The 23,221-nt window shown below is 35.8% G+C and overlaps 1 long non-coding RNA gene and 2 pseudogenes across 1 annotated transcript; all 3 read right to left on the bottom strand.

Annotated features, from left to right (window-relative positions):
- Positions 1–6,083: 6,083 nt before the first annotated feature.
- Positions 6,084–8,244, bottom strand: LOC145600445 (fructose-bisphosphate aldolase 3, chloroplastic-like; annotated as a pseudogene).
- A 419-nt stretch (positions 8,245–8,663) lies between these two features.
- Positions 8,664–13,092, bottom strand: LOC145600444 (putative E3 ubiquitin-protein ligase RHB1A; annotated as a pseudogene).
- Positions 13,093–17,749: 4,657 nt separating this feature from the next.
- On the bottom strand, positions 17,750–19,222 carry LOC145603154 (uncharacterized). Its single transcript, XR_014104697.1, has 3 exons — positions 19,138–19,222; positions 18,500–19,051; positions 17,750–18,116 (listed from the first exon to the last, which is right to left on the bottom strand). It is a non-coding gene; the product is annotated as an uncharacterized LOC145603154 (long non-coding RNA).
- Positions 19,223–23,221: the final 3,999 nt, after the last annotated feature.

The raw sequence follows: 23,221 nt of genomic DNA, 5'->3' as shown, positions 1-23,221 counted from the left end.
CCAGTAGTCCCTTCCCCCATACTAATTGGGCAGCGTAATTTCTAATACCCTAATCTTCTTCTTTTGTTCCAATTTGTGGTTAATTATGCTATTGATGAGACCCTTGTTTTTTGTTATGCTATTTCTGCTAGTGTTGGTTGTTTGGGTATGAATTGATGAGTCCCCTGTTATGTTTGGATTTGTTGTTTGGGTATGAATTGTTGGTTGTTTGGGTATGAATTGTTGTTTGGATATGAATTGGTCTATTGGTTGACTTGATTAGTTGTGCTGGTGCGTTGGTGGAATGCTGGTATGATTTTGTTGATGAGTCCCCTTTGTGTGATGTATTGAGTCCCCTCCACACAACTTGCATCGAATTGAATCCCATCCAAATGATGAAGGGACTCATCTGATAGCTATTTGAGTGTCATGGCTGCTCTAGTTACCTCTGTTTGAGGTTTCTATTGAGGTACCATAACTCATTGATGCCTTGAAAGATAACTGTAACCCTTTCTGATGGATGATTAGTGAGCAAAAAAAGGTTATGTTTGCATTAATAACAAAAGGTTGTGTTTTTTACAAAACCAAACTTAAGTAGCATACAAGACTGCCTAAGAATGTGTAACTTAATTATGTACCAAAATACACCTAACCAATACCAACAAAAACAACAAAAAAACATGTTAAGATTGTACTTGTTATGTGTGGCAGTCTTTGCCTTAGCTGGTATGAGTTTGCTTCCTTGTATTCTTCAATCTGCATCAACTTCCATTCGGAATTCATTTGCACCAGTACTTGGGATTGTGATTGAATTAAGATAGTTAACAACTTCTGCAATTAGTTCCTTGTCTACCTCTAGCAAATCTGGTAGAATACCTTGCCTGTATAGACTTCTTTTTTTCATGTGTGATGGTGTGTAGTTGTTTCCTCTTTTTCTTGTTAATACCTCAATCATGCATGACTGTAGTGTAATCCAACTGTATTTGTTCAACTCTGGATCAAATCCTTTGAATGCTATTTGAACTTCTTTGATAAGATCATCTAAATTCTGAGGGAATGACTGATACTGCAGTGATTGAATGACATTGAAGAGTCCTTAGTCTAGAACATTCATGTCTGGTGATTGAGCTGGTTGAAAAACAAACTGTATGTTGAATCCATATGCTTGACATGCTACTTGAAATCCTGGATCTTGTGGTATTTGGTGAGGCCTAGTATTGTCCCATTGAATAGTTATGTCCTTGGGCAGCTGTGGGGGCCATTGTGCATGTATTGTGGGCAACACATGATTAACTAGCATGTCCCTTATTGCATCCTTGTTTATACTCTGGATTGCCTTAGCCTCTATGGTCCCCTGGCTTTGTCTCCGTTTTTACTCTTTTTCTTTGCTTCCTCATACTTCATAAAAGGGAATAGACCATACTTCCCATCATGTAAGAGTTGTTTGTTTGCATCATACAATGGTTTCCCTATCATGCCCATAAACATAGCCTTCACCTTAAACCTTCTGGACTGTTGTGCTCTATATGGATTGTCTTCTGTTGGAAGAAGATAGAATGTCCTTGTTTCTGGGTTTATAAAAAACCACTTCTCATCAATGTGTATCCATTGTTGCATGTCTTCAAATGAAGGGTCCCCTTCAGCTGGAATTGGGGTGATGTGACTAAGAACCCATTTTAGTCTTGCTATTTTATGATTAACATCACAAAATAGCAAGACCAACATATTTGCTAAGAAATTAACATCACAAGATAATATGGCATTCGAATCCCCCTTGTAACATCACTCCTTTTTTTGGGGGGGTGTTTTATTTCAACCATACCACTCGACTACTCCCTTATTCCTATTTCCCAACCAAACCCAAATTACTTGTATTGTGTACCCGTTTTTTTTAAATAGGTTGATGTTAGTTGAATTATCGAAATTGTCCCCCCATTGTCAAATTTCTAGGTCCGCCACTGTCCTCTTGGTCTGCAATTCCCACGCACCAAACTCCATAGTTTTCCTTGTTTAAAATTATATTGATTTTCATTCGACTATTTTTGCCATTGTTATGTAGTGTTTCTTCTTTGGCTTCCTTCATGTCTAATCCGCTGAAGTAAGCTGTTTTTAGAAGGGACTTTGTTTATGGTTTTACACTTCTATTTAGTACTGATGAGCTGGTGCCAAATATCTTGCATTATGCCATTATGGACACCCAGATGTTTTCGATAATATAACACGTGATGGTATAAGCAAGGCTTCTCGTGTTATAAATATCAGTGAAGATATATTCTCAGGTAGGTTTTCTAACAAGATTAGATACATTCAAAGATTTCAAACCCTTATCAGGAGTTGTACTTTATGAATCACTAGTTATACTAGTCTATTAGGTTAGGTTTATGTTATTTTTAAGGGTCTCTTACTAATAGCATACTTTTGGTCCATGTGTTATGTTAAATAACTAGGGTTTGAATTTCAAACATGTAACTTAATTAATTTTTATATACTCTTAAGACCTGTACCTTCAAAATTTCAAACTCATCATTTGTGTGTGTGATTTGTTCATTAATCAAGGTTTAAAATTCAAATTTGTATATTATCATATACCTTGTACTTTTAGGACGTGTACATTATAGATATAAGAAATGAACTCTTGAATTGTACCAAAATTTGTAATTTATAATTTTATTTATTTATTTATTTATTTATTTATTTATTATTATTATTATTATTATTATTATTATTATTATTATTATTTTGACACATTTACAGAACTACCTTATAATTGTTTGGTATACTTTTAAGATATATATTTTAATTTTATAGTTATGTGTGTGTGTGTGGTGGGACCCTTCCCCGGACCCTCACCTCGCGGGGATGCAAATGTGCACCGGGCTGCCCTTTTGTGTGTGTGTGTGTGTATAATTTGTTTCATAATCAAGGTTCAAAATTTCAAACTTGTACCTTACAACTTTATGATATGTACTTTATAAATTTAATTTTAGTTTATGACATGTAACTTGCAGCTCTATGGTATGTATGCATCTTAAGTGGTTTCTATTGGCCTCTTTACTTATTTTGGCTTAGTACTCACTTTTCATGAATCTCCAACTGTCATTCTAATGTTCCATATCAGATGACCTTTTGCCCTTTCTTCATTGAACTTCAACTGTCAAGTTGTGCAGCAACCTGCTGTTACTGAGTTATCTTTTTCCTTTCATTTCTCTGCAGTTGACGGTGCTGACAGTGTACATCTTTCTTTATCTGGTAGGTTGACAATTCTACTAGTGTCAATACCACATTTACCTGGCAGATATATCATGCTGTGTGTGACTGGCTGGATTTTATATTATAGTGTTTTTATATTAATTTTAAATAATACTTTTGATGGTTTTGTATTTACTTAGGCAACTTTATTTATATCATTTGTCATTATGACATGAATTGTTTTTTTAAAGCTTGAGATGAGGTTATTGATCTAGAAATTTCTTCACTCTTAAGATGGCATTTATAGAAAAACATTATTGTTACTATAACCTCAATGCTTTAAAGTTCTCCACCTAGGGTGCAATTGGGATGGTGGGTGCTGCAATGTGTGATACTTTACCCTTGTTATGACAAAGGTTATTTCAATTCACCCCTAATCTATCACATTAATTGTCTCCAACTTATTTTGATTTTTTTTACCATTATCACCATTAAGAAAAGGTAGTTTTCAAATTTTTATGGTATTTCAAGCTCATGAATATTTTTATAGTAGTTAAATGAGCCATATTAAATTATTAATTAAGTCTATTATAAATCAAGTTAAGCTGTTTTTAAGATCAGTTATATTTTGTGTGACGCCAATTCTCATCTATACTTCTGCCTACATATGGCTACGCTGCTACGTTCATCTAGCTCTTCATTGCTGTTGCCACTCACTTTCAATTGCTGGATCTTGTAGGCATTGTCTGGAGTTGGTGAGACCATCCAAGTTCGTGCTCGTGTACTGCAGAATACAGTGGCGGATCTAAAAATTTCAAAATGGAGGTGCAAAAATTTTTAAACTTTACAACGCAAAAAATAAAGAATAATGTATTTTACTTTTGGTTATATATTTCATTTACATACATCCTCCTCCGTTCCTTTTGTATTAGTACGAATCTAAAAGATAAACAAACGACTATATTTTTTCTTACGTATAAATCACAATTTGTGGTTACAAAAAGCAATGTAAATAGTGTTAAGGTTCAAACATTACAATATTTATAAAACATTGCAATATATCGAGTAATTAATTTATAATATGTAAATAGCTGACTAGGTTTAAACCTAGTCATGATGTGTTTTAGTTGGATTTGCCTTCAAGCTAGTCTTGCTATGAATTAAGAGTTACCCTCATGTTTAGACTGGCCTGTTTCATATTCTGCAAATTTGGACATGGCATTTGAATGGATGAAATAGAATAATGGTGTTTTTAATAATGAATTATAATTTTTATAATCCTGTAATTCTGTACTAGTCTGACTCCATCATATATAAATTTTTGAATATGCAAGGGCCTCTTCCTTTTGTAGTCATGTGAAGAGTTTTGTGGTAATTGCAGCTAGATTCAATCATGAAGTACAACAGTGAATGTACCAACTAAGTTCATTTGGTGATGCTACACCAGCTTGATGCCCATCTTCAATTTGAATTTTGTCAAGTACTGCATAACAAGGAGCTGCCATTTTTAAATTAAAAAGCGTTGCATCTCAGCATATCTGTAAAATCTTATGTGCATCTTTGTATATCAACCTTGTTTCCATTTAAACATAGGGGTTTGCTAGTATGAGAAAATGAAAAAGGCAGTAATGAGTTGCCATATCATCTAAATCAATCATTTTCGTCTTTATAATTTCAACTACAGAAAGGCTAAGTGGCCGCTTATTAATGATTCATATATACTCATTTCTAATTTTAGCAATGCCCTAATATATATGGATGCCATCTGCCTGGACCTCCGTAATATAGATGACAATCTCCTAGTGTCATTAACCAACTAAGATTGTTTTGGAGGGCTTTTTTCATATGAATTTGATATTTGAATCTGAATTGTAGTCTGTTTCTTAAGATGTTTTAATGCCTTCACTGCATGACCTGACCGGCTTATGTTTATGTAGAAGCAATTTTCTTTGCATTGTTGGAGATCAGCTCCGATCCGGCCCAGCTCAACTGCTACTGTCGTAGTAAATAGTAATACTGTCTTCTAAAATGATGCAGGCGATTGTGAGTTTTATCACAATGCAATTCCAACTTTGTTCTGTCTTCTTCACATTTTCTTTGGGGACAAGGACACACTATTTTGGTCGGACAATTCTCCATGGTGGTGCACGGGTTTGTGTTCTTCAGATGTAGATTATATCTTTACACGTAGTAAGAGTTGCTTCATCTCATGTTTGGTAATTGTTTGGTAAACAGTATCAAGCAACTGGGAGGGGTTTTGTTGTCCGGCATATAAAGTTGAGCGAAAACTACAGGCTTTATTCTCGGAGTCATTTTGTCAAAGGGTATATCCTTTTCTCCTTTTCATGTTGCTCGTATAGTGTCTTGAACAGTCTTTGAGCTGTATGGCTTTCTCATTGCAGGCTTGAAGTTGTGCTTTTGTTGATTGTTTTTCTTGCTTATGGCTATAATGATGGTGGTGCGATAGGCTACATTCTGCTTTCTATCAGCAGTTGGTTTATGGCCCTCTCTTGGCTATTTGCTCCCTACCTGTTCAATCCATCCGGTTTCGAGTGGCAGAAGTAAGTTGGGGGGTTTGTGACTTAAAAGCTATCTAGCTTTTGTGGACATCAACAACTTTGCTTAATTTAATTATACTAATTCATGTTTCCATTTGTTATGTCTAGGACTGTGGAAGACTTCAGTGATTGGACAGATTGGCTTCTTTATAGAGGTGGAATTGGTGTTAAGGGTGAGGAAAGTTGGGAAGCGTGGTGGGAAGAAGAATTGGTGATTTCTCTACATCTCTAAACTTGCCAAACTACTATTTCTTAAGCTGTATCATCTTAACTGTATACTTTGGCACCTAAACCCCTTTCCAATGGTGTCCATGTCAATTTTGCATAATAATTGAGTCCATGATGGTTAATTTCAATTTAAGCAGAATTCAGGGAGCATAGTGGCAGCCTGAAAGCAACTGATCCATTCTTCAGTACAGGTTGAAAAGTTTGTATGTAGGTTGTTTAGTCTTGAAGCTAGTTGAACAAAGACATCTACCATATACCATCAGACCATCACCAATTCACCACCCACCAGGCCACCACTTCCACCTCAAACTGAAGCATGGAGAATGGAACATAAAGCAAAGAAAGCTTAGTATGAACCTGAGAGATAGCATCATAACGAGCGAGTCCCCAAGCAGCTTCCTTAACTGCCAAAGCAAAAGGTCCACATGGAATACGCCTACATTTTTGCATCCAAACAAGCATAAGTCATTTGCAGAACACAGAAAAGTTGCATAATAAGAGAAATATCATATTCTTAATCAGAAAGACGTTTCAGGACATGTAAATGAAGATTTAATATCGCCAACCATTAATCTCATGGAGGCATAGGTCTAGTGGATCTGAGATGGCTTACCATTTTGCAAATCGAGCACCCTGATTATAATACTCAGCAGACCTTGAAGCCAGGCCATCTAACCCTTGGCACCAAGATTCATTGTTTGAGCCTGGCAGAGGAACCAACGTCTGCAATGCAAAGAGTGAGGACATAAAATGAGGTCATTGATCAGTATTTACAAGTAACAATCGAATGTGGAAGACGTTCAAACTGTCATACCTTGTCGACCTTGATGCCAGGAACGACATTCTCATCAAGTAAGCAGTCGACAATTTCTTGCCATCCGTTGTAGGCTGATAGAGTGTTTCCTCAAACAGAATGACACTAGAAATGTGTTCGCCAAGACCAGGAGTTGTCAGTAAGAGCTGCCTATACATCTGACGATTGTTCTCAGTGTTATCTAAGTCAATTGATGCCAGTCTCTTCCCACAAGTTGCATTCGATTCATCAATGGCAAGAATGCCACGTGCAGGAGAAGCAATAGATTTCTGCGAAGCTAAAATTCAGTATTAAAACATTAAACATGTAGAAGTATACTTGATCATGGAACATGATTAACTATCACATTGTCGATACAATAAAAACATATGCAACATATATAGGGGATGTATACATCTAGGTGCAGCTCTCAAGATCAAATATCACCATCAAATTGATGATACAAGTAAAAAAAAAAGATATACTTGGTATGTCAGTACTCGAGATCACAAGCACCACCACATATAACCAAACCTAACATAAAGTAACCTTTTAAAGGGGGAGGATCATGCTGTCTAATTCAATAAATGTATAATTCGTTTATTCGTTATCCCCACACCCCGGAAATCACAATCACGAGCATATTGGCTTGTGGTACATTGTATAGTAGTACATTTTTGAACTGCCTTACGGAATCAAATTTCGGAATCCAAAATTCCAATACCCATTCCGGGCACCAAAACTTATGGTCTGGTGTTCCAAGTGACATTCAACAACCAAACATAGGGACAATAATCTAGACTAGTACTAAAATTCCAGAGTAAGTTTAACAGAACACTGTTATTCAATTGAACCTAAGCTAATTTTGACTAGTATTATATACTCCCTCTACTCCTTGTTGTTCCCGTTTAGATTTGGTCACAAGATTTCAAACAGGAACAACTTTTGGGAACAAAGGGAGTACTTGCGATTGCTACAAGCCATTGCAATACAAATTCACAGTTTCTAATTCAGGCAGTTTTAGTTGGCTAACCAATTAGATATCAGCTACACTAACAGAAAACAATCAAAACAAGATAAACTGCAATTCTTAATGTTTATTTCTTTTTACAATATGATCAAAAGCTTTCATTAAATGAATCCAATTTTCAGGACCAAATTTCCTATATTCTGTCACATCCACCATTCATATCTTATATCTTCTATTAAAGATATAGAACAACTTAGACAAATGATCAGTCCAAAATACAGCAAAAGTGAAAAACCAAACCATCAAGCTTAAGAAAACAAGCAACAAATGAGATAAAAGCATAGACAACATACAGCAGTGCTAACAAGCTCATCTGTATAAGAGCTTGAACTAGCATGGATAGGCCAGAAAACTCGACGAGTCGCAACGAAAGTTGGTGATCCACCATTGCCATTGAAGGACGACTGGTGTCCCATCCATGGTGATGATGCTCCATTGAGCTTTAGCAAAGATGATGAAGATACCATGCTGAATTGATCTCTTACTATACTAACCAACCAACCTCTCTTAGCTTAGTTAAGTCTAGGGAATAAGAAAAAGGCAGAAGAATTTTTGAGAAACTAGTTGCACGCCACGCGCGATGCGCACCGCGTTTCAACGTCGTTATGCTTAAATGTAATATGATTTTTTAGTAATCGCTCCGTTAGGATGATTATGAGAGAATTAAAGATGGATCCTGAATACATAAGCATATAATATGGAGATAGTGATTGTGTAAGGCTAATTATAATTGTGTCATAATATGAATTTGCAAGCAGGATAATAAGATATAGCATGTAGGTAGCATAACAAGTAGCATAAAGATGCTAATATGTCTTTGACACTAAAATCTTTCTAGTTACTCATTTCACTATGATATTTTTCAAAAGACATTGAATCCTTATCATTAATCTTTGATTGAATAATCGAATGAACCTATAATTCATCCGGAATTTTGATCACAGCATAATTATAGCTTATACAAATAACATCAGAATAGACTCATTCCTAAATTATGATCACAACATAATAATAGCTTATACAAATATTATTATGACTTGTGCTAGATTCAGACCTCATCACAGACTAGAAAGGCATCACTTCTTTCCATCCACTCTAGAAGGCATGACAATTGAAAATCATGCTCACAATTTGTCAACATTCGAGGGTTGATACAACGCATTACTTTATAATAGAAAATCTAGTACCTTCAAGACAGATAAGACATGTCTCCTTTCCTAAGGGACTAACTCATAAGCCTTAGTAGGTTTTGAAATTTCCACATCAGACTTTGACGGTGAGGCTAGCAATATATCAGCAAGAGTTTTTCCTTCAGATTTCCAAACATGATCAATAGGAGTCAATATATCAGAGTTATCGGCAACAACATTTTCAGCAACGCCTGTAGGTTTCAGCTGTTTGGTTGTATCAATTTTATTAGATGCTTGGTTTCCAAGAGTACAGAATGGAGTTTGTGGGAGCCCAAAAAGCACATTGAACGGAATGGGTGCAGGAGGAGATCAGAAAGTATCAAGGCTTGATGTGTCAAGATTTAATCCAACCAGCAGCCTTGTTGACAAACCAGAGGCTGTTCCGTGATATGCTCTCAAGTTTTCCTACTCTTCCAAGGATGGGGGACTCTGCATCAAACAGAATGAACAATGAGCCATCCAAAGTTGTAGTTAAGTGCTCAAACAACCAAAATTGTAACAAAATGATTTTTGAGCTAATTTACATGAATAGTGTTCTATTTAGAAGAAATCCCTGAACCAAAAGCATGATTGCCAGAAAAAATCATGCATATATGTTAATCAATTAAATTTTATAATGCAAGACAAAATTTCCAAAAGCTAGAGATTATAGGTTAAGAAAACGACTACTTCACACCGAGCTATTCCAAACTTGGAAATTTGGAGTATATTGCAGAAGTTGTTCGTGAGATAAAAATATTTAATCAGCTTGATGTACTTTTCTCGGAAGGCTAATGTGTGAAATTTTAGCTGAACGGCTAATTCTGAGCCTAATGAGTGAATGTGAAACTGTCTCAGATTATAGATTTATCACTTGACGATGCTTCTGATGTCAAACAAGCCAAAGGAAGTGATATATATAAGTTCATCATCAACATCAGAAGCATCATATTAAACTACTGTTTCCTTTGGCTTGTTTGACAGACTACAAGCAGTCCAGCAACCTAATTTACCATAATACAGCTTAGAATTCAGAATCAAATGCATTTTCAACACAGATACATTTAATAGTCACAAATGTCACAGCCATATGTAAAGGATATGCCATATACATTTATACAGCTAAATACACCATCTATTCAAATAGATACTACATATAGAAGAATTAAAATATAGAGTATATACCTAAAAATCAGAAGAATTTCAAAAATCTAATCACTAAATATTCATTCATCTCAAATATTCATTCATTCCACAAGGAATTGTTTCCAGAGTTGAAACCTTTAGACCATCATACGAAAAGGGTAATCTTAATGGTAACCTATGTAAACTCACCAAGATGGTCAATATTGCAATCATGAACACGAGAAAGCTCCTCCTCCGTGAGATTATGATAATATGAATCTGTCAAATCAATATTATGAAAAAGATTAACCCATCTGATGAAGTAATGGTATAAGTTCGACGCAAAGCATTATAAAGATAGGCATAGGTCATATATATATCAAATTCATAGATTGGGGGCCGATAATAGCAAGCGTATCCGTCTCCGTGAACTGCAATGCTTCAGGAAATGATTCATGTTTGTTTTACGATAAACCAAACTGCAAATTGCATCAACCTGTTTACTAAAAGTCTTGTATATACTAAATGTCTAATATATAGTCTCCTATATTTTACTTCCTACAAAGCCATCAATTAAGCTTAATTTAATCAATCTCATCTTGACTCAAGATTTATCAGAATATAAACCAAAAATTATAAATCGATATTTCATGCGTGAAGATACTAATGTGGCTGAGCATGTTAAAAGTTGTTCATACATAATTTTTCCAACCGACTCATCCGCATTCGGTATTATATTCCTAGTAACAATCACATTATAATGCGATATGCCGTTGCTAACTCCAAAAGTCCAAAATGTGAAAGCACAACATTACACACATCTTCTTTAACTGCTATTATAAAGCTTGCTATTCATTAAATTTATAAGGTGTACTTGCTAGTGAAAGCATGTAAAAATACATTTTCGCGTACCTACTTGAATATACCATCTTCAGTTTCGCCCCAAAATGGACGTCTTCCACAGAGCAACATTTAGCCATTTAGGTGATGACACTAATACTCCAGACATCAGACTCTAGGCCTGACTTTCTTTTCAGTACTTCTGGGGCAACATAGTAGGCACTGCCAACAAAATCTTTGAATATTTTCTCTATAGGAAGCAAAATGTTTGTGCCACATTGTCAAAAGTTTGCGATAAATCAAATATAAGTCAGGTTGGACAAGAGAAATGTCTACCCACAAGCAACAAGTGCATATTGACATTCCCCTTTCTACTCACCAGGTTTTATGAAATCTGATAATCCATAGTCTGTGGCCTTTCAACTTTTCAAGATGAAATCTCTTCAGGCGCTTTGAAAAAAAAAGTTCTACAAACAAGCAGCACATTGGAATAAAACATAAACTTCCATCATAATTCATCTACTGCAATTGAAATGTAAGGTCCATATTTTCAAAAGAAAATCTACCTCAGGCTTCATATCACGGTGCTACCAGACCATGTAAGTGGCAATGAGCAGCAACTTTCAGCAACTGACGGACCACCACAGTTGCATCTTTCTCTGAATATCGGTTATCCTTTCTGATTTTAGTAACATAAGAAATTAGCATTAGCACACATACATATTGTCACATCACCAGGTACAATCATGAATCGCTGGCAGAGTAGATTATTGCTTACTTGGCTAGTATGCAATTCAGCAACACTTCACCTTCACACAACCTGATGACAAATGATTATCAACGTCATATTCAAATAACATGGTGATAAAGGAATTAGGGGTAAACAATTACTCAAATTTTACTTTTATTGAAGATGAACTACCATCAATTTGTGATCCCCAAATTTTTATATATAATAATGAATTATAGTTTTAGTGAAGATGAACTACCAAGAGATGTCATTAAAGACAATTCAATTACCAATTTGCTGATAGCATTAACACGAAATAATTACGATACACTCGTAACCTAGCATCTCCTCAAAATAATTATGATACACTTGTAACACAGCATTTCACACTTGATACACTTGTAACAAAGTAATTCAACAAACAAAGATAAATGTGTCCTAGTGGTTAGATATGGGCCTTGAGATGAACAAAGTTGCTAGGAATTAGCTCTCAAATCAGTAAGCAAGCAAGCTAATTAGATAGAAAAGGATAGCTAAGAGGGATAAGTTGTATTATCAAACTGATTGTTCAACAATACAATGCCTTCTTTCGAGAGGAAGGTGCTCTCCAACAAGTCAACAACAAACTTCTTAACTATATTCAACATGATGATTATTCCTCCTAATGAGGTCTATTTATAGAAAATACCCCTAACAAACCTCTAGCTTATTCCCCAAGTTACTACTAATAGACTATGACTAATGTGCCCTTCCCCTAAATATTGATTCCTTGCATTACCCGCCGCTCAAACTTTCACCTTGTCCTCAAGGTGGTTTATAATCGAAACTGGATTCCCGACCTCGGCTACGATTCTCGACCTCGGCAACAGTGACTGAGAGTGGGCTGCAATTCTCTCACAAAGCTGGCTTTTATGGGTTAAAGAGTTGGGCCGTATAAGAAGTGAAGGGATGAGTTGAAAGGCTAGAGAATGGTAATTGACTAATTGGGTAATAAGTGTTGGAGAAGGAAAGTTGGGCCTTAAGTCAGTAAGCCCATCTTTTGTACTTGGGTTAGTGTGCTGGCCTTTCATCACGTTTGTAGCAGGTGACCAAAGCTGATTTAAATCCTTTGTATTTGCTATAAGTGGTATTACCAAAATACCCTTACTAGCATATTCCATTTTTGTCTTCCTCTCCAAGCTAGCACATGAATCATCAAGGCATCTCCCATTAACTTATCTTTCTGGGTACTTCTAGAAACCACCGTGAAACCACCTCCATTGCAACTTCCCACCATCAGTTTCACCGCCGGTAAAAAAGCCCAGTCCACCTCCGAACATTATCCCACCACCGGTAAAACCACCATCCCGTCCTCCAATCATCGAGGGAGACGAATTGATCGTTCCACCGTCTTCTCTTGCGAACCAAGATCCCGGACCACCAGAGCCGCTTGCTCCACACCCGTCCCTCATGAAGACACCTTCCCTGTTCAGGCCACCACCCGCTCCACTCCCTCACTGTGAAAACCACCCGTTCGCCCAAAATATCCACCACCCAGCTCGCCGACAATTTCCCTTGGACCTCCACCTGTAAACCCATCCCCGAAATCGCCAAGCCTTCCCCCATATTATAGTTCCCTTGCAAAACCCTCAACTCCGCAACCCATTTCACCGTCAATTTTTTCAGGGCCACCCAAAAAATCACCACCACCACTGCTACCAAACACGAATTCCCTCAGAGAATGTCCAGATCTACTTGTCTTGGCATCCTTAAACCGAACTTCCGATCTCTCCGGTCCTCCAACTGTCATCACCACAACCGCACCACTGCAACAACCACCAAATAGGCCGTCGGCAGCAGAGCAAAAGTATTGTTCACAGTTGCTCATCTCCAAATCGGCTGTCTCCTCCATCATGATTTCTACATCACCGCTTGGAAGGTCAGTGGTGGTTGACTGCTTCTCATCACTGAGTTCACTTTCTTCCTCCTCGAGCCCTTCTCGAATCAGACTTAGCTCCACTCTAATTCGAGAAAATGCTTCTTCAAATATCTTCACCAGATTTCTTTGAAGGGTATCAACAATTCTCTTCGTGGATTCCTCCATCCTTTCGGAGAATTGCTCAAGTGATTGTGACCAAATCGGAGCTCCGGCGACTTCCATTCTCTCTCTCTCTCTTTTTTTTTTTTTTTTTTTTTTTTTTTTTTAATGGCTGAAAACAGAATTTCAGAGGCTGAATCTACCAGGACAGAACTGCCATTTTCTAGGAATTAGCTCTCAAATCAGTAAGCAAGCAAGCTAATTAGATAGAAAAGGATAGCTAAGAGGGATAAGTTGTATTATCAAACTGATTGTTCAACAATACAATGCCTTCTGTCGAGAGGAAGGTGCTCTCCAACAAGTCAACAACAGACTTCTTAACTATATTCAACATGATGATTATTCCTCCTAATGAGGTCTATTTATAGAAAATACCCCTAACAAACCTCTAGCTTATTCCCCAAGTTACTACTAATAGACTATGACTAATGTGCCCTTCCCCTAAATATTGATTCCTTGCATTATTTCAACAAATTAGGATAATGAAAATACTTCTTAGAGATAAGATTAGATCAGTATGTCATGCTTTACGGGCATTGCTTTCCACGGATAACAAAAGTGACATAAACTTTTATAGAAATCCCAATTTAGCATATCATGGTAATGGAGTCCCAGATATCATGGTATAAACTTTACCCCTAATCCCAATGTAGATTTTAGAAATAGTGAGACTGCTTTTAACATCTCTGAACGCAACTAAGTTAACAATATCCATCAAACCATGCATGCATATACATTATATGATCTATAATTAAGGGAACAGATTCACTGCACTCAAAACATGGTTTATGATGTTTGTGTTGTTTCCATTATCATTATGATAAATATAGAATAATGTTTATGATATATATGGTTTATAATTATCAAGTTTTGATACCAGGCAATTGCTTTCCATCCTTAAGGGTTATAATTTTTATGATGGGTTTCCATAATATCCATTTTGACAATGCCATGATGCGATAAAGTTGTATATGGATACCACCAAACGAAGAAAAGAAGAAAAATATATACGAGTAAGACAAATAACCTCATAGATCATGTTATTTGGATCTATATTGTCATATGCCATTTAGCCTGCTTTGAAGAATTTATAGTCAAGTGAAAACATCCAAGCTTCGTAATTTCAAAAGGTATTATTAATTATATGTAGTTAGATTATCTACAATGATGCTTAGAACAGTAGCTCGAAGTTATTTCAATAAATCCTTAAGGAGAAAGGCTCAAGAGCTTTTTAAGGAAATCAAAGGAGACAAAATGCTTTTTAAACTTCTATATAACTTCTTGACAAGTATATTTGATGCAATACGTTTCTGCTCACAGCATTACATACCAGTCTTTCTAGCTAATTATTCTCGTTTGTCCAACTCAAAAACGTTTCTTCTGTTTGTGTTCCCTTATTGCAGATAAGGCAGTTTTAAAAGCAACTACCAAAGGAATATGCAAATAAAGCAACTATCTACATTGTCAGATTTCTCAATCACAATGGAAATTGCATATCAGCACTTATAAGCTATAACTATTGCTAGCTCATGCTCTTCACCACATCTCTTAATTTCTTTTTCCGGGTATGTTAGTCATTTGAGGTTGAGAATAAGAAGCATGATTTGTTGAGAGTTATATTTTGCATGGTTAAAATTGAAGTAATTGATTAGTTTGTCAAGCATATTTCATAGAATTAAATAAGATGAATAGTGTGGTGAGTAAATGGTTATATGATGTCAGTTTATATTCAGGTGAGTGCAGAGGGATATGATGCTGGTGAGCCAATTGATTTAGAAAAATTGGATGGTACATGGCGTCTTCAGTATAACTCTGCTTCTGATAATAGAATGTTTTATGCCGCCAATCCTTGAATTATCTTATCTTTAGCAAAATAACAATTTTACCTAACTCCCTCCCTCTCCATATCTTCATAACTTTCAGAAAGCAACTCAGTAAAACCCCAAACATCCACCCAGAACAATCTACGCCCAAACTCAAACATCTAAAACCCTAAACAACAATGAAGAAGAAGACCCAAGCCCAGCGCACCTCAAACATCCAAATAGCAACCAAAGCAACAAAAAAAAAGAAAAACAATTGTAAATGAAAGATGACCTGTAAAAAAAAAAAGAGAGAAATGAGCAAAAACCAGGAAAATCACAAGAGAAGGGCATAAAGACAAAACCTTTTTAGACCCATCTTGGTTAGGGTTTAGGGTTCACGCATGAGGCTCCAACCACCGCATAAACAGTTCCGACCACTGCCACCACCGTTACCGGAAAAAAAAATGGAAAACATTAACAAAATGCAAATAAGCCACAAGAAAAAGAATAACCGCAATTGAACCCACAACAACAGAAAAAAGAGAAGCAGGAAACATTACCAAGCATCAAAAGCTAGCACTCGCCGCATCGAAGAACCGTGATTTGCTCTTGACAGAAAATTGAGAAGTAAATTCAGTGGGGGATATAGGTAGCCGGAAAAGGAGTGAGAAATGAAGGGAGGAGAGATAGGTAGCAGTAGAAGATGAGAGAGAAACGAAGAGAGGGGAGGTAGGAGCATGCAAAGAGGAGAGAGAAACAAAGGAAAAGAAGGGGAAAGGCAACGGTGTAATAAGGTAGAAGCAGCAAGGGCAAAAAAGGAACAACACTGTAGACATCAACAATTTAAACCCCCTATTGGCTTTTTTTTTTTTTTTTTTTTTGACAGGGAAAGATGATTTCATTCACACAATAGCCATCTCGGCATCCACATCATCATTTGAACATACCTGAAGCAGAAACTACACCCACAACACCTAAACTTGTTTCTATTCACGCTCATCTCCATTAAGGTGGTTCCAATCTTGAAACCATGTGAATTCTTCGATGTCATTGCATCTTTCAATAATTCCTTCACCAACGGTGCTGTAGATATTATGGAGTAAGCAACTGCACTACAGATTAGATCTTCTTGAGTCAAACTCATCTTCCCCAACACAACAACCATGAATACCAAACCCACCAAATGAACCAAAACTGAGATCAGGCGGAAACCCATAGTCGAAGCCCTTGGGTCCTTAGTCGGAAACTGCTCTATAAAGCCAGCCCCGTAGGTCCACTCATGGACGACCCGTCTTAAAACATTTGCCGCAGGAAGCGCTCGAACAACAGAGGAAGCAATGGTGGGTGGCTCCATAACTGACCCAAAATGAAAATTATTTATGAACAACTCAGAGATCATCAACTGGGTCTTATTCACCAAACAAAGATTAAACATTGAAAGAAGCATAAAATTAAAAGGACGAACATCCCCAAAAACACGAGTTGTAAAACTCGGTCAGAAGCCAGCGAAATCCAAACAAGCACCAGATCAGACTTAAGGATAACGGCACAAACCTAACCCGTTGCAAAAACCGGCAGCCTTAAAACCAATCAACCAAGTCTAGACCTTGACTCGCACGAAACGGATGGATTCAGATCGCGCTTCTTCCGGCCGACAATAAACCGACGTTGATGAGGCCTAGGGTGGGTGACTCACTAGCGCACAAGGAAGGGCTATAACCCGACCTCGGCCGGCGAGCCCCCCCGATAAAACCAGCAGCAGCGAGAGAAAAGGACAGGGAAGGTGGGCGGGAGAAGTAAAGGGCGACAATTGATGAAAAGGAAGAACCAAGAAATGGATTAGGAAGTGGAGAGAAGAGGAAGAGAGAAAAGAGCCCACCCTACGGGCAAGAAGCTTCGAATCAGAAGCACAAAACCCCTTCCAAGAGAGAAACCCTAGAAGGAACTTCTCTCTCTAGAATAGAGAGGCAGCACATTGAGAAACGCCCCCTATTGGCTTTTATAGTAGTAAAGATAAAGGTAAAGATGTCTTCACTTTTCAAATTTTTCGAGGGACAATTTCCTTATACTTAAATATCTCTATATAATGAGGTGAATTCAAAGAGATACTAATTGTTATAGTATTTTTCTTTGTATAAATAATTGTTGCTAGTCAAAGTGAAATTGATTAATAATACTCTTTCAATTATTTAAACAAGTGAACATTTGTGTTTTTCCATTATGTAGTTTCTTATTTGATTCTTTTTTTTTTTTTTTTTTTGACGAGGAAGAAACATTATCATTAATAATAAGCCATACGGCATCTCTACAATAATAACACAAATCTACAAACAATAGAATTAGAGAAAATACACAACTCTTACGGTCAAAACAATTACTAATAAGCCTTCTAAAGCACAACTCATACCCCACTGCTTCAGTCTTGACGTAGGCAGTAATTTTCGATGTCTTTGCATCGATGCAGGTATTCAATTGATGTCTTTACATCTTTCAAAAATTCCTTCGCAAAATGAGCACAAATTCTTCTGAGCGAAAAGTTGATGAAAAACCCCAATTCCAAATGAATCCAGAGCATTTCCCAATTATTAAAACCCTAAAAAGAAAAGAAAAACTCTTCCATAGATGGAACAACAAGACCTTGAATATAGGAGGAACCCTAATAATAGGGACCAACCCAATCAAATTATTGGGACCAAAACACATTAAAAACACACACACACCAAAAAAAAAAAAAAAAAAAAAAAAAAAAAAAAAAAAAAAGAAGAAAAGCGGCGGAAATAGACTATTTCTGCCTTAAAAAGGCTATGAAATTGGAACCCTAGGAGAGAATAAAGAACAGAGAAAGGAGGGAGAGAGAGGGGGCGGCTAAGTTGTTTGATTCATTTTCAATGAGATACATTATTCATCATATTCTAATTTTTAATGTGATGCAACTAAATACATAAATAACACAAAAAATATCTTCCAAGAAGTTACCTTTCTTGACTGAAAAGAGTAAAGAGGGTACTTCGGAGCTGAGACAGAGACTTCCCACTGCACCTTCCACTACTTCATCGGCATTTTCTTCTTACCTTTTACTTTCTTCCTGAACTGTAAGAAATGTCAGTAGTAACAAAGAACTGAGTTAGATAAAATCTGAAAGAAGACAGAAGTAAGTCCAAAAGCATCAACAATAGAACATGAATAAAACAAATGTTAGTCTAAAACAATCCATCACAGGATTCTCTACTCTAGTCTGCCTTGTAAAAACATATCCCTAGTTGCATGAAGCAAGATCCATTCAAATGCCATAGATTTCTCTATGGGTACCAAGCCTGCAAAGAACCCCCAGCTACACAGACTTTGATGGATCAATCGACTTGTCCTAAACACATATTAATTGAAATTTATGAAAAGGTATAAAAAAGGATAGAAGACATGAAAAGTACAACACAGATGACCAAATTAAGTATTCTCTGCATTTTGTTGTTCCAGTTCTCCATACTAAAAAGGCGCACTTCTTTGAGCTGGATAGAAGAATTCTCCAACCTGACGGACATATAAAAACACATAAGTTTCGATATTTGACCTAACCAATATAATTAACATATGAATAGTGATACAAATTAATTTACCTTGTTCCAAAAATAAAGGTGTGTCCAACGACTCTTCATTTTGCTAGAAGCCGCGCTACTTTGAGCTGAATGTAAGAAATCTCCAGCCTGAAGGATAAAAGAAACACACAACTTGACTTAACCAATAAAAATAACACAAGAATAATGATACAGACTATGTATCCTGATCCTGCAAATTAAATAATTAACATTTTCCAGAAGTTTGCTGCAAAGGATAATAAGATGATGATGATGATGTTCTGCTCGTATTCATGCGCGCTTTTTGAATAACATACAAACATCATATTAAACCTACCCTGTTTATCTATGTTGGTTGAAATATTAATGCACAAATAAGACTATTATTGGCGATCACTTGAGTTAAAATCACATTAGCCTAAACCAAATTAATAAATTATCTTATTAAGCGTGATTTCAAGTACAAATTCCCTTTAAACCTGCATAAAAGGCGTGATCAAGCAATAACAATAAAAAATACATCAAGCAACATAAATAATAAACCAATAATGATGATAATAGCATGACTTTAAACCTAACATAGTACTAACATGATAACATGATATTAGAAAAGATAAGAGACACCCTAAACATGATACTAGAAAGCATAAAATAACATCCTAACATGATACTAGGAATTAAATACATCCTAACATGATACTAGGAATCATAAACAATAATAAGCATGCAATCTACATTGTGAAAGAAATAGGAAGTAAGCTAATCTACTTACTTTGAAGCCTCGTACCTCTTTCTAATAACAAAATACACAAGTTAGTAAACTTCAATGAAAATAATAAAGAATAATTAAATAATTAAATAAAATCAAATTAAATAAAGTTTTGACTAGTTTTGGACCAAACCCTAAGAAAATATTAAACCTTACACGTCTAGGGCGAAGGCAACTTTGAAATAGGCTAAGAGACTCAAGATCTTGTGAATGCGGAATTGTGTTTGTAAAAGCTAGTTTAAAAAGAGAGAGAGAAAATTAAGAATTAAGCTATATTGCTTAGAGAGAGAATAGAAAGAATTGATGATGAGAGTTAATGAGAATTGATAGTTGATAGAGAGAATTGATAGTTGATTGAGAGAATTGATGAATAAAAACAGAGGTTCGGACCCTATTTATAAGAAAACAGTCCGGAAAATCATAGAATTTGATAAGGAATAAAACTCCACTCTGTCACTAATCAAATCGACCTTGTCGCCAAAGATTTATCTTGTCGCCAGGCGACAGAGTCTGTCGCGAGGCGACAAACATGTTGTTTGGCGACAGAAACAGTTTTTTGCGGATTTTTTTTTATCATATCTTTTGATCTAGATGTCCAAATAAGTCATATAATATGTCGTTGGTAAGCTCTTGAAATCTAATTTCTAATGCAATTGGAATCAGATTAAAATCTTTTGTAGATAAAAAGATATCGATGAAATAGTGAAAGGGTGTCAGTTTTGGATAGAGTTTCGTATATCTTTCATATCTTTTTCGTTATAGCTCGGATTTATTATTATAATATATCATTGGAAAGATAATTTCAAGATCTATCCAACCATATAAAATTTGGATAAAAAATATGAGGCACGAAAACAATATCTGACTATTTTTGAACATCTTTAAATTCGAATAGAATTAGGAAAGTTTTAAAAAAGGAAAGTTTATACTCAAATTAAATTCCATGATCTTATCTTTTCAAAAAAGGATAATTAAGATATTTTAGAAACTTATAGAAGATTCTAATCAATCCTAATTAGTTTAGGAATAGGATTAAACCTTTGGACCCTCCTCATGATCATTGGGTCGTAGGTAAAATCCGGTTTGGGCCCAGTTTAGTATTTTGGCCATAACTTCCTCATTATTCATCGGAATTGGGCTTATAATATATCGTTGGAAAGGTCTTTTCAAGCCCCATTCAACTACACCATTATTGGACCCTTATCATGGACCAAAATAAACTGAATTGGACGTTTTCATAAAATAGAAATGGTTTTCGAAAACAGAAAGAAGAATTTTAATAAAAACTAACCGCAACACTTGACTTTTCACACTTTTACCTCATTCGATTATGGTTCGACGTGACAGGTATTCATCACTGGGTTTGGTTTTGGGGAGACACAAATGGGTGTCTACAGCGATATATCCTATCTTTTTTTAATCAATTATCTCATTATATTTTTAAGGAATAAAAATAAAAGATTTTTTTTGGCGGGAAATTTTTCAATGTAGACGTGACACGTTTACTTCTAGAATAATCTTGGTGATTATTTTAGTATATAGTATTGATTGATTGATAAGGATTCTTGCTTTGATCTATGATCTTATATTTTGGTATTATTACTTGCTTTAATTAATTAAAAAAATTTCCTTCATCATTTCCTTCTAATAATTGTGCTGTAATAATTTTAATAAATGAAATCATCATTGCACTTTTTATGTCATTCGTTAGCTATATTTAATTTATTAAAATTATATAATATTTTAAATGTATATTTTTTTTGAAACAATATTATAAATGTATATATGAAAAGTTGAAAATAATTGTATAAAAAACACAAATGATTTTGTTGTTCCTAACTGATATTTTTTTTTTAGTAATTTTTTTCCTAACTTATTAAAAACAAAAGATGGTAAAAGATATGTGTAGAGTGGGAAAATTTTCAATGACTACATAACAAAATGTAGTCATTGTTATTACTTTCATTCTCAGCCGTGTAAATATTAAAAATAATTCTTGTCATGTTCACTCACATATTTGACTATTATATTAAAATAAAATATATTAATTTTAAAAACTATTTTATTTTAGGGAAAAAAAATTGAAAACTACTTTTTGATGACATTAATGTAGTTCCAAGTATCCAACTTTCAACCTTCAACTCAAATCTCCATTATGTAACTGTGGAGATTAAAGTTTAACCAAACAATCAATGAAAAACTACCAATTAAACATGTTGAGCTCATGAATAAACTCGCATGTAAGTAAAAGTGTTGTCCCACATTGAAAAAGTGAAGAGGAATAGTGGGACATGTATCCCACATTGAAATTAAGAGAAAGTTGCGTTCACTTTATAAGGCTAAGTTGAAAATATTCTCTCAATAATAATTCTCTGTATTTCTCATTGATCACAACATCAGCCACATTACATATATATATAGGGAGATAGGATTATTAAACCTAATATTCCTAAATATCCTAACTTCCAAATATCACAATATACAATATTTATCATATCACAAAGGAAAAATTGTCCGGAATAATCTCACCTTTGAGGTGTCCGCTAAAAATAATCCCATCTTTACCCCTTGATCTTTTTTAATGGTCCCATTTTACCTGAAACCGGTTGAGTAGGTAATTTTTTTAAAAAGTTTAATTTATACGTGTCGTTACTTAATTGCTCAAAATTAAAAATTAAAAAGTTAAAAAAAAACCACCACCAACACAAATTCTGCCACCAACATTCCCACCACCACCCAAACCCAAACCCTAGAACTACCATCCCACCCAGACCCGAAACCACCGCCACCTAGAAGCTGACTGCGCTGACGACCCTCAACCCCAAAACCCCATTAACCCAAACCCATCTAACCTCAGATCAAGATCAGTCAAATCCGGCTACCAAACTAAACCCGACATTGGGTTCGACGTGAAATCGGGGCAGGAAGTTCAACGCGGCTTGAATCGGGGATGGGGGAGGTCAGCGACACCGAAATCAGGGGATAATGGTGGTTAGCAAGGTCGAAATCGCGGGGGGGGGGGGGGGGGGGGGAGGAGTTCGCGCGTGGTCGGATTCTTGGGACAAGCAAGTTCGACGACCTGATTCCTGGGAAAAGAAAGTTCACAAGTGGTCGGATTCCTGAAATAATGGAGTTCGGTGACCAGATTCCTAGGACAATGGCGTTTGGTGGCCGGATTCCGAGAGGTCGATGCAGCTGAGAGTGGCGCGACAGGGTTAGTGGTTTGGCTGGTGGGTGGTTTTTAAAATTAATTAATTAATTTTTTAACTCTTTTTTTTTCATTTTTTTATTTTTACTATTTGGACCAATCAGGTGCCATCACATATCAAGTAACTTGCTAAAGCAAATTAACTAACC

Source organism: Chenopodium album, chromosome 21 (assembly GCF_948465745.1).
Source record: "Chenopodium album chromosome 21, dcCheAlbu1.1, whole genome shotgun sequence".
Lineage (NCBI taxonomy): Eukaryota > Viridiplantae > Streptophyta > Magnoliopsida > Caryophyllales > Amaranthaceae > Chenopodium > Chenopodium album.
The sequence above is the reverse complement of the archived record's forward strand: the minus strand, read 5'-3'. Positions and strand labels throughout refer to the sequence as shown.